Raw genomic sequence first — 17,008 nt, 5'->3', positions numbered from 1 at the left:
TTCATGTTAGAAAATTCTAAATTTTAGTAAACGAACCTTTCATAGTGTTCTAATCTTGTCTCAAAAAAATCGTTCAAAAATTTAAGAGTTTAAGGATAATTAATCAAACTTTGTTTTAGCAGGGACTAAAATTATAAGTAAATTTTTTTTTATAGGGACTAAAAATGCTATTAAAATTAAGTAGGGACTAAACTTACAAGATCGCTATTTTATAGGGACTAGAAACATAATTAACCCTTTTTTTTTGAGAGCTGAAAAATGTTAAATTGTTTTATTAATTTCTAGAATAATCATGTATGGAAGAGCCTTTTGGGCTCTGTTTGGTAAAAACAGTTAATAGCTTATAAGCTAGCTGATATCTTAGTTTATAGCGGATAGCGGATAGCTGATAGCTGATGACTTATATCTGATAAGCTAATTAAAGTGTTTGGTAAAATTAGCGGTTCAACTAGCTGATAAATATAAAATGACATAAAAGGACATTCCTGATTCATAATAAAATCTATATTAACTAATAGTATTTCAGATATTTGAAAAAATTTTGTTTTTTAAAAAAATTGGTAATTTAAGTATTTATATATTATTAAATTAGTTTCTTTTTTTTGCTAAAATTTTATTTTGAATTATTTTTCATTTCAGTTTTTATACTTTATAAAAAATTAAAGGGTAAAATTTTATTTTAAATCAAAATACAAAATAATATACCCATAAGATAAAAAAAAAAAAACAGTGCTAAAGGAAAAAAACAAAGATGCATATATATTGAAGGGACAAGTTGTATATATATACAACGATAACATTTTTTTTAGAAAAAGAAATTGCTATAAAAAAAATCATATATTAATTTGAAGTGCCCACTCGATGTTGTACGTTAAGGTAATAGCCTCATTTTGTTTTAAATTATACAAGTAATATTATTATTATTATTAAGGGTAAAAGTGGATTTTAATTAAAATAATAAGGGTAAAACTGGAATTAAAAGTGAGACGCTATAAGCTATAAGCTCAAACGCTACTTGAAGTAACTTCTGAAAAATAGCTTATACGCTCGTTGTAAAAAAGCGTTACCAAACTGAGCTTTTTTTGTCAGACGAGCTTATAAGCTATCCGCTATAAGCTATAAGCTCTTTTTTGGGTGTTACCAAACATACCCTTGGTAGTGGTACTGAAGGATTGAGAAAGTTTAATATAGTCATTACCCTAAATCAAAAAGATTTAGGCATATTAACATAAAATGAAAAAAATTAAAATATAAATAAATTAGTCACATTAATTAATATTATTTTATTTTATTTTCATTTAAATTTTTAAATATTTTGTAAGTGTGTCTAAATCATTTTCATTTAAGGTTGTGCCCATCTAAGACTTTCTTCTGAAGGATTATAGAATTTTTTAATTTTTAATTTTTTTAAGGGAGAAGGATTAAAGAATTAGATAGTTCTACTTCATAAAAAAATATTATAGTTCTAAACTAGTTTATAATTTAAATCATCTTGTTACAGTCTATTTAGAAAACAATTTTTATCCACCCCTTCATTTCATATTGATTGTTCTTAAAAAATAACTTATATCGAAAATAGTTTTATCTTTTTAATATAATAATAACTTTTTCCCGTCAAATAAATAGCGTGCATAACTATTAAATCAATATAATATTAACCTTTTCCCATGTAGAATTGAAAACATAAAGTAAACATTTATTTCAGTTATTTTTTTTAAGGGAAATTCAGATATTTTTCTTTTGTTAATGTGATATGAGTGGTGGTAGTATAACCATTAAATAAGCTCTAAACTTCTAAGCTCTATCAAGTATCAACTAAGGCTCCATCTACCATGCGCGACTTTATTAGGGCCTCCTTTGGATTGAGCTTATTTTGAGCTTATGAAAAAGAGTTTATGCAAATAAATAAGTTTTTATCTTAATTCATAAGTTCTCACAAACGAAAATTATACCTTCATAAACTGTTTTTTCATAAACTACATTAACAAGCTTTAAAATAATACATATAGGCATATTTATTTGCATAAGCTGTTTTGCATAAGCTCTAAAATAAGCTAATCCAAACAGGGCCTAGGTCTCGCACCGTGCGAGAGGCTTGAATAAGTTTTTTTTGTTTGAGGGAAGGCTTGAACGGTTTTAATGTAAAGGTGAAATGACTTGGTAGAATGATATTCTTTATTTATTATCATTGTTGAAAAACATGGTTTCGCATGGTTGCTAACTTACCCTAAAACTATAATAATAGACATTGCAGTTTCTTTTAAAAAATGGAGAGATCTCTACTTTTGATCATTCAAGCTTTCTCCATGCTCTTGAATATATTAATGACTTTTGGAGCTCCCAAATTAAGGATATGGCTCTAACTGCATGTTACCTAAATCAATTGGACGTGCAAGAACTCTTAATTTTTAGAACAAATTGATTTTGTTTGCCAAAGATAATGATTTACTCGACCATATCCCTGACAGTCTACTCATGTCTCTTTTTATGAAAAAATTCTTTGTTCTCGATGATTATAGTGGAATTTCGTGGAACATTTTCAGATGGGCGTTTTCGTAATTGAACCAAAATATTTGAAAAACCCAGGAAAATGTGAATACGATGGAAAAATAAAGGAAATAGACCACAATAATAGATTCTTTTGTTAAATAAATAAATGGTTCCTCTAAATATATCAACATTTGATTTTAGTCCTAAAATATTTCTTAGGTTTTTGGTCCCTCTAAAAAATTTCATCCATGGAATTAGTCCTTACCTTTTAGTCAACTCATATCTAACATCATATTTTTTAATGAAATTTTTCATAACTGGATTGAATATTATGACAATCTCTTCTAAAAAAATTAGAATTTTTTAATAAAACATGAATTAAATATAATTTTTTGTGTTTTTTATGCTACAAAATTCATATTAAAATCATGTTTTGTTAAAAAATTCTAATATTTTTTGAATTTGAAGAAAATTTCATTAATTTTTTTTGTTCTTGCTGGTATTGTTTAAAATATATAAAAAATAAATAATAATAAGACGAGCAGCTAGCACGTTTACACCAGAATGCACTTGAGTAAACAATTCACATAAGAATCATTCTCCATTTCAAAGTGGAGTCGCTAGAAACTAGGGGTGTGCAAAAATGTGGTTAACTGAATTGTATCCATAAACTGAACCAAACTGGACCACAAGAAAAATGCACCATATTAAATGGTTTATGAACTGAACCATAAATTTAAAAACAATTCAGTTCAAGTTTAAAACCGGTTCGGAATCAGTTTAATATATTTTTTTAGTGCACTTTTTTCTTCAGATTTTTATATTAATTTTTAATTAAATAATTTAATATATAAATAATTTAAATGAATAATATAATCAAAACACTTGCCTTTCCCATTATTGGTTTGGAACTGTTCACTGTTAATTGGATTTTCTCAGAGTTTACAATTATTTTTGTGGTAAAAATAATTTTAATAGGGGATGGCCCAATGAAATTGCTAGGAATGGTAGCTGTTCATAGGTTAATTAAAAATTAGTAGAGGTCCTATAGTAGGTTTGCTCTTTGACAGAATCAAATCAGTTACAGAATCAAATCCTTAAAACAGAATCAAATCAGTCCCAAATCGGACCAAAACCAACCCAAGCTCAAACATACATAACACGTAACATCAAAGCTGTAACCGTACATCAAACGGTTGTACAAAAACCGCAAGTTTGCAAGCCAAAGCCGAATAAGGTAGAAAAGGGGAAAAAAAATTTCTAGATCTAGGTTGTTTGATTTTGTTTTTGTGAATTTTGAGTCCGAAAACGTCTAGAGGAGGGGGAGTAGAGGAGAAAGAACAAAAAAAATTAAAAAAAGGAGCCATTTTTAACTCCGGTGCGGCGGCGCCGCCGCGATGGCTCGCCGGCCACCGCACCGGAGATACCTCCGGCCACCACTCTTCTCGTCGGAGAAGATAAAGAAAGGAAGGAGAGAGAAGAGAGCTTCTCTCTCTAAAAGAAGGTAGAGAGAGAGGGAAAGAAAAAATGAATAAAAAAACCAGTACAACCTATATATACTACTAAACCGAACTGGTTCAGCCTTTGAACCGGCCTGAACCGGTCTAACCCTGTCAGGCCCACTCCCCTGCATCCTTTAGGTCCAATCTGCATCATTTTCTTCTTCTTGCACCCCCATATTACTGCATGCACCCCCTTCTCTTTTATTTTCTATTCTTTTATTTGAAGAATATTTTCTATTCTATTTTCTATTCTATTCTATTTTATTTTATGTCTTTCATGCATTTTTTTTATCTTATTTTATTTTGCATTGCACTCTATTGTTTACTATTATCATATGCATATTTAAATTCTGTCATTTATTTTATTGCATAGCCCTCAGAATGTATTTTAGGTCAATGTAAATCGTAAAAAATGAGAAAAGTGTGCGTGCGTGTGTCTTTTATTTTCTTTACCACTTTATATATCAAAAAAATGCAAAAATAATTAGCCCTTAGTATGCTTTGTATTTTAGAATTTGTTTCTCATTTTCATGTTGGACTGTCCCTGTTTTTTTTAAGAAGTTGTTCTTATTTGTATTTTCGAATTGTTATTTTTGTTTGGACTTCTTATTTTTCTTTTCTCAATTGTGTTTTGTTTATATAAGGCTTTAGATTTCTGCGAACTAATCACTTTATTTTTAGAGATATATTTTGACTTAGAGTATGTTTTCTGAGGTTGACAATGTCTTGTGTAAACAATTTTTACTTTTTTTTTTACTTCGTTTTGTCTGCAACTCTAACTCAAACCAGAGTATCGTTAGTGTGGACTGGCTTTTTGTTTGTTTCGCGCATTTAATCTGCTCTTTGTAATCAAACTAAAGTGTTGTATGCAGGGTGTTCCCAGCTGTGCGTTGCACAAAATATATTAAAGTTTCATTTTCAAAATGAATGTCAGAGTTATATAGAGTTTTGCATGACAAATAAATAATTTACAAGACACAATTACATCCTTACGCTAAGAGAGAATTTTCTATCAAAAGTGTTGCCCAAAATTAAAAGGACTTTTAAGCCGATCTTTAGCTCTATAATACATAAAGTTGGGTACTGGACCCACCACTAACATCATCCTAAAGTCTTTCTTCCTACCAACTACGTGAGTGTATGTTACACGTAAATGCGACTCGTCTTGATGCTGAGTTAAACCCCCAAGGAAAAATACTTCGCTCATTCGTGAAGGTGAAGTCATCATCTTTCACCGTGTATCTCGGCTTCCTTCGAAATCATCATAGTCTGATGGTGTATAGCTCACACACCCACTGAAAGGGTCACCAATCCGAAAATAACAGATATACAATAGCGGAGCAAGATGCATAAACAGAGTAAACATTATACGTGAATTAGAGATCTCATTCTAACTCACGTACGTAAACAAGTATAAAAATAGTGCTTTTAGTAAAACTCATTAAGAATCGATTCCTAATGCAATATTTATATGTCGATGCATATGATTTCAGAATTAATACCGCTCTGCAGAGGGTTATGGCAACGTCACTGGGGAGATGAGTATCTAACTCATCTATCAGACTCGATGATCCACATTGGGATAAGGTGGTTCCATTCTGGAATACACACCCCGTGCCACCTCTCCGATGTGCACCTAGTGACTCCTCTCTGGTGGCCACGTAACTATGAAATGCATGGGCATACAATTCTCCATATATGCATAAGCATTTCTAATCATATGCAATTTCTCAAATATATCATCAACATATGTAACTCATTATTCTCAAGAATACGACTTTGCATATGTAAACATTTACTCATCTTGACAACCACGTATTCTTGAACACGTAAGCATATACGAAGCAATTATAAAGATAAACATCACGTCAGTTTTGTGGAAAAGTATATAAAAATATAGAGGTGCCCTTGCCTCGATTAGCTTTTCCCCTAAACAAATACGTCATTTTCTCTTCTACCTCATTTAGTCATCAAAGTCCCTCAAGAACTGAATAGCCTTCCCATAGATGATATTCTAAATTTTCTCACATCAATAACACCTCCAAGTAAAGGCCTTTCTTTCTCCTATCACTGATTTTTCCAACTCCCACTCAAAATTTCTCATAATCTCACTTGTCTCTCAAAGTTCACAAAACCAACACTCAAGAGAAAGGAACGAGAAAATGAAGAAGTAGGGAGCTGATTGGACTTGAGAAAGAGCAAGACAACTTGATCATTTCCTACTATGGACAGGCTTTTTGTTTGTTTCATGCATTTAATCCGCTCTTTGTAACAAACTAAAGTGTTGTATGCAGGGTGTTCCCAGTCGTGCGTTGCACACTTAGTTGTTGTCGGATTTAGTTTGCTTTTATCTTAAGTATTGATGATTTGTTCAAGATATTTGATACTTTAATTCTGCATGTTGAATGGACAGAATCAATTCATATATAGAGGTCTGATAATATTCTCCAGCTGTTGGGAAGAGTTTGTTGCGGTGTTCATTTTTCTTTCGATAGCTTATTGAAGATATATGTTCCCAAGGCTGAACCAAACATTCACTAATTTTTATTTTTTTTTAAATAAAATTTACTCCCTCTGTCCCATATTAAATGATATAGTTGACAATGTCACACATACCAATGCATAATTTTGATCTTAAATAACTTTACTAATCTATTAGAAAAAAATTATAAAAATTTGATATTTTGAAAGACCCTTAAAATTATTTATATTCTTGAATCCTTAATAAATGTCTTAAGGGCACTTGTTAGCAAGACCCTTAAAATAAATTTTCAAAACTGCCCTACTTTTTCATAACTCACTGACACTTGCATCGTACCCTTTTCATTTGAGTGAATAGGCAAAAAAAACTCCTCAAAATTGTAACTTTCGTCAAAATCTCTCATGACTTTTAGGAAACATCAAAAATCCCCCTGAAATTGTCAAACGTTGGTTAATTATCCCCCTCCATTTGTTTTGGCTGTTAAACCCTATGGTGTGACAGATAATTGTACATGTGGCACCTCCACGTGGAATGTACGTTATGCCATGTTACAAGAGGGTAAATTACTATTTGGAGACTGAAGAAGGAATAAGGAAAATCTAAAAATCAATTTGGGGATTTTTGGTGTTTGGGTTCTTCAATAATGTGGAAATCAATTTGGGGATTTTAGATATTTTTTTAAATTCAAATTTATTAATTTTTAATATATAATTTAAAATTGAAATGACATGGAAATGAAGTCTCGAATGATGGACCATGTAGACAATGTCAAGTATGCTCCAAGTCATTAATGAATATGGGGTAGATGAGGTTTTCCTCTTAATGGACATGTAACAAATATTTGATGGAATACATACTTATGTGACATTTCTGATGTAGTCTACCTATATGAGAATGAAGTGGGGTCTCTTCATTGAGTTCAAGGGCTTGACTCTTAAATTCTCATGAAAATGATACACGATAACAAGCCCTTAACAAACGTGTCATCTCTACAACAGTGGTACCGAGATTTCATGTGTGGGTTATACACACTTGTTCTAATGAATAGTTGGTTCAAAGCTTGTCTGTCATTCCATTTGGGGATGAGTGAAAACTTAACTCACAAAGTAAAGGTTCAAATTGTGAGACACCTTTATCTGAAACCAATGATATTTCCGGAATAATGGATTTAGATATATTTTGAAAATGGTGGGGGATTGTGAGAGAAATTTCCAAAATATATTTGGAAAGTTGCAATGGTAAAATAGAGACCTTTTAGAGAAAAGATGTATTGCTTGACAATTGATGCAATGTAACCATTCATGAACAAACTCTTCTAAATAGTTGTTTCTCTTCACCAAAGGACATAAGTTTCTCTATAAATAGAGACACTTTGTAGGTAGAAAATAATGAAAAGAAGAGTTTAAAAAAAAAGAGAAGAAAATAATGAAAAGAAAAAGAGACAGAACATCATTTATTCTTGTGAGTCTAAATTTTGGCGAAAATTATACTAAATCATTATTTATTTTCTCTAAATTATACTATATATGTTTTAACATAGATAGTGCTTGCCTATGTAGATTTTCGTTCTAGTTGATGCATGAAAATTGTTTGTTTTAGATTTTGAAAATAAGGTGATTATGCCTCGGTCATTGAACTTAAAATTATGTTTACTGTTGAATACAAATTAAAATGTCAGAAATAACTTGAACTCTTACTAAAAATTGTGTTTGTTTTTAAAATAAATAAATAAATAGATAAATAAAGTGGAAAACCTTTTTAAGCATAAGTCGTAAATTTTATTCAAAAAATATATTAAAGGTTCCTTTTCATAATGAAGGTCAGAGTTATATAGAGCTTTGCATGACAACTAAATAATTTACAAGACACAATTACATCCCTACGCTAAGGGAGAATTTTCTATCAAAAGTGTTGCTCAAAATTAAAAGGACTCCTTAGTCGATCTCTAACCTTATAATACATAAAGTTGGTACTGAATCCACCACTAATATCATCCTAAAGTCTTTCTTCCTATCAGCTACGTGACTTGTCTCGAGTATGTTACCCGTAAATGTGACCCGTCCTGAGGCTGAGTTAAACCCCCAAGGCGAAATAGTTCGCTCATCCGTGAAGGTGAAGTCATCGTCTTCCGCCATCGTATCACGACTTCCTTTCAAATCATCATAATCTAATGGCATGTAACCCACCCATCCATTGAAAGGGTCACCAATTCCAAAATAACAGATATGCAAGAGCAGAGCAAGATGCATAGACAGACATTATACATGAAATATAGATTTCATTCTAACTCACACATGGAAACAAGTATGAAAATAGTGTTCATAATAAAACTCATTAAGACTCGATTTCTAATGCAATGTTTATATGTCGATGCATATGATTCCGAAATAAATACCGCTCTGCAGAGGGTTGTGGCAGTGCCACTAGGGAGATGGGTATCTTACTCATCTATTAGATTCGATGATCCACATTGGATAAGGTGGTTCCATTATGGAATACACACCCTGTGCCACCTCTCCGGTGTGCACCTCTTGACTCCTCTCTGGTGGCCACGTAACTATGAAATGCATGAGCAGACGATTCCCCGCATATGCGTAAACATTTCTAATCATATGCAATATCTCAAATATATCATTAGTATATGTAACTCATTATTCTCAAGAATTTGAGTTTGCATATGTAAACAATTACTCATCTTGGCAACTACGTATTCTTAAACACGTAAGCAGATATGAAGAAATTATAAACATAAACATCACTTCATTTTTATGAAAAAATATATAAAAATAGAGAGGTGCCCTCACCTCGACTAGCTTTTCGTCCAAACAAATATGTCTTTCTCTCTTTCACCTCATTTAGTCATTAAAGTCCCTCAAATTTTACTTTTTTTGTACTTCGTTTTGTCTGCAACCCTGACCCAAACCATAGTTCATCTACTTAATAAATATCGCCTTTATGCTTGGTTTTGAACTACATGTATTATGAAATATGCATAGAACACAATAGATACGTCATTTATTTTTGTGGCTTCGAGGACTCCTTGGATATTGTGACGGATATTTTATGACTTTTGGTTACTTTAATGTGTACGTGTGTTGCCGTGGTTTTTGTATTTCTGCAGCTATTGCCGAGTGATGGTATTTATTTTGAACCGATGATGACAGTAGTCGGATTATGACATGATATCTACAACGTTGTAGAATTAGTTGTTATCGTCATTTTTATCTGTCTACAGCTGTGTGGAATTGGTCTGTTCACGTTGTTTTCGACCTTAAATAAAAATTAATCAGTCAAGGCTCCAAACTAACGTGTTGTGTGCAGGATATTCCAGCCGTGCGTTGCACGGGATCGTACACTAGCAATTATAAAACAACTTATTACGATCTCTTTTTTAAAAAACAGCTTATTCGAAACAACTTATTTATGGAAAACAACTTATTATGATCTCTTTTTCAAAAATAGCTTATTCGAAACAGCTTATTTATGAAAAACAACTTATTAGGATCTCTTTTTCAAAAACAACTTATTCGAAACAACTTATTTATGGAAAACAGTTTATTATGATATCTTTTTAAATAACAACTTATTCGAAACAACTTATTTATGGAAAACAGCTTACTAGTAGAAACCCTTTGTATGCTCCTGAGAAAAATAAAACGGAGCTTAGATTTACTTTACCTACCTGCACCCGAAAACCAAAAAACACATTTTACCCTTTCAATTTAATGACACTATTTAGTATTTAATCAACATCACAGTTAAAACATTATCATTTTTAATAACCAACTTCTCTCTCTAAAAAAATTATCTCTGCCTTCTCTCTAACTCTTTCTCTTCACCGTTAGCTTTTTCCCTTCCAATCCAAAGCCTTCTCACCTACCTTCTCTCTTCAACACCAAACAACAAATAAACTATCTCCTCCCTTTTTCCAAATTCCGGCCAGCCAGATGTAGATCCGGCGCGGTGGTGTGTTGACACTGTGTCTCCGCACCACTGTCCTCTTCCCCCGGCTGCGCTCCGTTCGTCCTCCCTCTTTTTCTGGCTTTCCCGTCCTCGCCAGATCTGGTTTCAGATCTAGTTGGAGCTTGTGTGGAGGCTACGGGTTAGGAGGTTCTTGTGGTGTGTAGCTGTGTGTGGTGGTGGTGTTGTCTCAGGCTCGGTTTGAAGGTGTTGTTTTGTGAGGTGGTGGTGGTGTTGCTTCATATCTGATTTTTTTTTTGTAGGTTGTTTCTTCTTCTTAGCCGCTGTGGTGCTCTTTTTGGGTTGGTATTGTTGGGTGGTGGTGTTCTCCGATCCTGTCCATCAGTGAGAGTTTTTTCAATAAAACTTTTGCGTGATGTTGCTTGAAAGGGTTAGGTGCATAGATGCTCCATGTTGACGGTAGTAGTTGATCATTGTACCTACGGGACTGTTCCTGTTGCAGTTGCTTCTCGCACTGTTGGTGGTTTGTTGTGGCTGGGTTGCTGGTGGTGTTGGTGGGGGCTGGCGTTGTTGTCGAGTTTACCTCCGTGCTGGTTCTTGTTCATGTTCCTTTTTTCTGGTCGTCCAAGCTTCTGTGCGCTTTCCCAACCTCCCCCTCGTCGTCGGTCTTTGGCCGGCGACGTCTTTTAGGTCCGCAAAGGGTCATGCAGTTGTGGTGGGTCCAGTCTCTGGATGATTTGAGATTTTTCTCCTCCGCGAAGAAAGAGGGTACAGTGGTCTAGAGGATGGTGCTAGTAAGGTGTTATAGGCGGTGCTTGTGGTGGTTGAGTTTGTGGCTTGTTTGTCGGCTGCTTTTTTGATCTCCGCTAGTGGTAGTGGAAAATTGATTGTTTGTTGATTTTCCGCTGGGTGTTTTGGTGTATTTTTATTTTCTTTCTGGTGTAATACTTGGGATTTAATCCTTATTTATATATAATATATTTTGGCATTCAAAAAAAAAAAAGTATTTAATCAACATCTTTCAATAAAAAAAGATGGTAACTGGAACATGCACAAACACAATTAGTATAGATCACTATATGATATATATCTCTTTAGAACCATGAGGCTATTATAGAGATATCCGAATTCCTCAAGTTGATTTTCCTTTATCACCACACCATGTTTCCGGTTAAACTATGCATCTTTGACAGAACCGGTGCTAAAATCGACAATAGCATTTGAACTGAATATGTTAAAGTATTCATTTACGTTGTGCACTGTTCCATCTGCAGAGATGAAGATACATTGACAGTAAAAGTTCAATAAAATCAAACGTATTGGCTCATCTAGTGAATGTTGCAATATGTTCCCTATCAAAATAATCAAATAATCACAACTTGATTCAATGTTTTTTTTATACTTGTACTCTTGTAGCAGTGCTAATTGTAATTACTTGATATCTCTCTCCAAATCACATCAATAATTTCAATATGTCTATGTCCACTCACTACTTGAAACTTCACAAATTACACTCATTCTGCAATTCAGACCGTCAATAATTAATAGTATTATTATTCAGCTATTATATTTAAGGGTTTTGCTAACCAATGCCCTTAGGGCAATGGTTAAGGAATCAAAAAAGGAAATAATTGTGAAATTTCATGTAGAAAAAGTTAGGGCACTTGTTAGCATTTCCCTATATTTAAAGGTTGTGCTCCAGTCTGATTCGTAAGGACCGATCCAAAAAACGACCCAAATATAAATGCGACACGTGGCTCTATTTTGTCTTTTAGCAACGGTCAAAATTTCAACCCATTTCTTGCGTTTACCTCTTTGCCCTTTCAGTAAAATGGCTAGCCAAAATACTCTCTCTATTGCCTATTAGACAAACACCCATAGATCAATTTCTCTCTCGTGGGTCAGTTTAAAAAAATTAAAAATTTTCTCTCTTGTGTCTATTACACAAACACCCCTAGATCAATTCATCCATTGCTTTCCCTCGAGTTCTACATTGTTCCACCTTCTCGTATCACTGTTCATCGTCGCTGCAATCTAGCAACGGTAACTTTTCATCGTAGTCTACACGAGTTCCACAACTGATTCTCCAAAACCATTCGACAGGTGTTTCTCAAAGACCACTATCAACCATCATTCATTCATCTTCTATCTTGATTTACATTATCCATCAACGAGGTCTGTATGTCCTCTTTCAAACTCATTATTGTTTCACGATTTAAGTTATACTATTTACTTAGAATCAAGAAAGAATAGTTGTCGCACATAAGTTTGCAGTGTTATTTATAGGTTAAATAATTTTTAGAATAAACCATCGATTTAGTACCTTAACTATTAGGATCAAATAAAAGGAAGGACTTAATTTAGGAGTGAGTTGATAGTTGTTTTAGATAGTTAAATCATAGTTTATTTGATTGTCGTTTCAAAACCTAACGACTATGTTCTGGTTTGGGATTTTATGCTTTGATTTATGGATTATAATGGTTAAGCTTAAGCACCCTCTGGCGTTGGGTTTATTTACAAAATATTTTTTTCCAATAACTTATTGGTTGTATGCTTAGTTTAATTCCAAATGGATGCAGAAAGTCGAACCGAACATAACTTTTTTGGGGGGAAACACATAACCGAATTGACTGATGAAGATATAGCAAAAGGTGACTCGTGGTCTGCCATGCGTAAATTTCAAGATAGAGCAAACAAAGACCCTATGTCTTTCTCAAAGTTTATGTACATATTTATATGAGATAAATGGTTTTGTCGTGAAATACACCCCGTCCATTCATAGGACCCTGCCATAAGTGGTAAAATGTAGATCAACTAGTTTATTAGAGAGGGGCTAAACTGACGTTAAGTGGAATTGGAAAAAATGGTATGGTTGGAGGATATAATTGATCGTCGTAGTTCCACCAAATTTGGGGTATACTTACACAAGTGCGATGATTTCGGTTTTATGCACAGGGGATTGGATAGAATGTTTGGCCGCGACGGTCAACCGGAAGGGATGTATGTCAAGTTCTATTACGTGGGCATCAACAAATTTATCAATTATCATATCCTATGTTGGTAACCCTTGTAATTTCATCAAGATGTTCTCTTAATTTGATTTTGTTGTTGGTGTAGAATCTTCCGGCAAAGTTTGTCCGTCAGGTCGGTTTCAAAGAAGATCGGACTCGTATTATAGTAGAAGGGAGCGAGGGAGACGTATTTGAATGCGGTCTAAGATGGTCAAAGGGCTCAAAGGAATTATTCATAGTAGGTAGATGGAATGAATTATGCTTGATGAATAGGCTGAAACCTGGCACCGAGGTGAGGATGTCGGTTGATCCTGCCTGTTGTTCCAGTATTTACATCCAAGTCATAAGAACCCCTGAATGAATCAACGTTTTTGCATTATTATGTCAAGTGTATTATGTTTATATTAACATGTTTGAAGATTTAATATTTGAATTTTGTTTGCTGGTACATTTGATTATAGTTTTGTTAATGATGTTATTTCAATTTCCTAAAGTCAAATGTTGAGACTTGTATGTCCGTGAATTAGCTTTTTCACATGACCCTCTCGCATTACCATTTTATGTTTTAAGTCCAACTCATATTCACAACATTGACTTGTACTGTTATGATTTAGTTTTTACATCTTAACAAGTTAAATAGAAGCAAATGTTTGCCTCCTTTGGATTACAGGAGCTATTTGACAGCCAATTTCCAATACCATTTCATTACTTAAGTTGTAATCACAATTAATGACCAGTTACATGGGATACAACATTGCCAAATTATGTAATCCTAAATGTTATGGTTTAATGAATAACACACTTAACAGGTTTGGTAAATGGTTATGTTGTGGTTTACAAGTTTATGTACATATTTATATTTATGTGAGACGCAGAGTTTTGTTGTAAAATACGCGTCGTCCATTCATGGGACCCTGCTGTAAAAGTGGTAAAATGTACATCAACTAGTTTATTAGAGAAGGGGGCTAAACTGACGGTAAGTGGTAAAAATAAAAAATATATGGACTACTCTTATAGTAATCGCTGAAATATTTAAAAAAGTCACTAAAAATAAATTAAAATATGCAAAGGTTTCATCCCATAATGAACAAAGCGGCTTCATTTATAAAGGAACACAAAAGCTATAAGAGAAAAATAAATTATAATGTATTAATAATCATGGAAATTACAAGATAATAATGTTATTGCCGGTAAATAATTGGTTCAAGATCCGCCTTTCATGTCTTTTGATTCAGCTGTATGATCCTTTCAAACCTTTTGATAAAGTCTTATGATCTTCACTACTTCCCTCTATTATTTCATTCCTTCTTTTAAGGGGTAATGTTACAAAATTACAACATGCTCGCCAAACCCCGCCGGATTACCATCTTCAACTTCATACTCCTCTTCGACACGTTTACGAAGTAACTTCCCATCCACTCCGGTCGAGGTGGATATCTTCCTTAGCCGTGCAGCAAAAGCTCTTCTCCCCCCTCCATTCAGCCAGTAATGTCATTCTTGTTGGAACAAAATGTGTTTAACAATGAACCTTGAGAGTTTTGATGATAACAAGATATTAAAAATTGTCAATTGGACTAGCTAATATTTGTTCAAGTGTACAAGACCATAGACAAAATTTGACATCTTAAATAGGTTCTGGATGAACAAAAGAGAGCTAAGAAATCAACAAAAAGGAAGCTTAAAGCGTCTGAAGAGAAGTGCTCCTGAAGTCAAAAGTGCTCCTGAAGACAAAGCGCTCCTGAAGTGATGACGTCATCAGAAGCAAGTTCATCAGAAGCATCTCATCAGAAGCTAAAGATCACCAGAAGCTGAAGTTCATCAGAAGATGCAAGACTTAAAGCTTCAAGGGCTGTTCAATGGATTTAAACTCGTCTAAGCAATGCAGAAGACTGAAAATATAAAGCAACGGTCATTTTGAATGGATTTAAAGGCAATGGATGCTTATCTTCAAAAAGCGTTGACAAAAGTACAATTGTACGAAGTGTACAACCACTACCTCCACTACTCTGCTTTGTCTCTGCTACAAGACAAGAAAAACAGCTCTGCCTGCAACGACGTTCCTTCACAATGGGAATGCATTTCAAATTGATCCTTCATAAGACAACTACCATATCAGGCAAAAGATCATTGGTGATTGATTAAGCTTCAAACGACCCTTTTTTGATGTGCAGGCAATTTCACAACTTCTCTTTCACACCTCTATATAAAGGAGTGAAGACTTAGAGAATGGTAATCAGACTCAACAACAATTTACAAGTGCCAACACTCTGCTGAAATTGTTCTGCATTCAAAGTTCACTTAGAATTTCTGTTTCAAAGTACATATCTTAGAAATTCTAGAGTCTTAAGAGTCCGTATCTGATTTGTATTGTGAACACCACTGATTGTATATCAAGTGTTCAACCTCAAACATTTTTCTTTGTAATTCTGTTTAATTAGAAGTCTCTTGCAGTTGTGCTTGAGCATTAGAAGTCTCTTGATTGTGTTCAGGAGCATAGGAAGTCTCTTGCTTGTGTGCTTGAGCAATTTGAAGTCTCTTGCTAGTTGTAGCAGTGAGCAGTTGTAATCAGATATTACATTATAGTGAACTCTCCTTGGAAGTGCAAGGGGGACAGGACTACTTCCGATTTGTGGAAGGAACCTGTATAATTGCTTTGTGTCATTCTTCTCTCTCTCTTTCTCTCTCTCTCTCTCTCTCTCTGTTTTTATCCGCTGCAAGTTAGTTCTGAACATCACTTTAGAAGCAGTCTCTATTTGCTTCTGAACAGTGAGTTTCAGCTTAAGAGAAAACGAAGAAAAAGCTAACACAATTCAATCCCCCCTTCTTGTGTTTTTCTCACCTTCAATTGGTATCTAGAGCCTTGGTCTGAGAAAAACATGTCTGGTGAATCCTCTAATGTTGGACCTGCGCACAACAATGCTGTTCCATTTGACTATGGTGACAACAAGAAGTCTAACTTTGGAAAGATTCCTAAGTTCAATGGAGATCCTGAAGAATTTTCTTGGTGGAAAACCAACTTCTACAGCTATGTCATGGGGTTAGATGAAGAACTATGGGACATACTTGAAGATGGTGTTGGTGACTTGGTTCTTGATGAAGAAGGAGTTGTTGTTGACAGAAAGAAACACACTCCTGCTCTGAAGAAACTCTACAAGAAGCATCATATTATCAGAGGAGCACTTGTCACTGCTATACCTAAAGCAGAGTATATGAAGATGAGTGACAAATCCAATGCTAAAGCAATGTTTGCTTCTCTCTGTTCTAACTATGAAGACAACAAGAAAGTCAAAGAAGCAAAAGCTCTTACGCTTGTTCATCAGTATGAGTTGTTCAAGATGAAGGATGATGAAACTATTGAGGAGATGTACTCAAGGTTTCAAACCCTAGTCTCTGGACTACAAATACTGAAGAAGAGTTATGTTGCTTCGGATCATGTTAGCAAGATACTAAGAAGCTTTCCTGCTAGATGGAGACCTAAGGTTACAGCTATTGAGGAAGCTAAAGATTTAAACACTTTGAGTGTTAAAGATCTTGTCAGCTCTGTCAAAGTTCATGAGATAAGTCTTAATGAACATGAGCATGCTAAGAAGAGTAAATCTATT

This window comes from Medicago sativa, chromosome 1 (assembly GCF_051527215.1).
Source record: "Medicago sativa cultivar Bolivia chromosome 1, Bolivia_mono, whole genome shotgun sequence".
NCBI classification, from domain to species: Eukaryota; Viridiplantae; Streptophyta; class Magnoliopsida; order Fabales; family Fabaceae; genus Medicago; species Medicago sativa.
Note: the sequence above shows the minus strand (reverse complement) of the source record.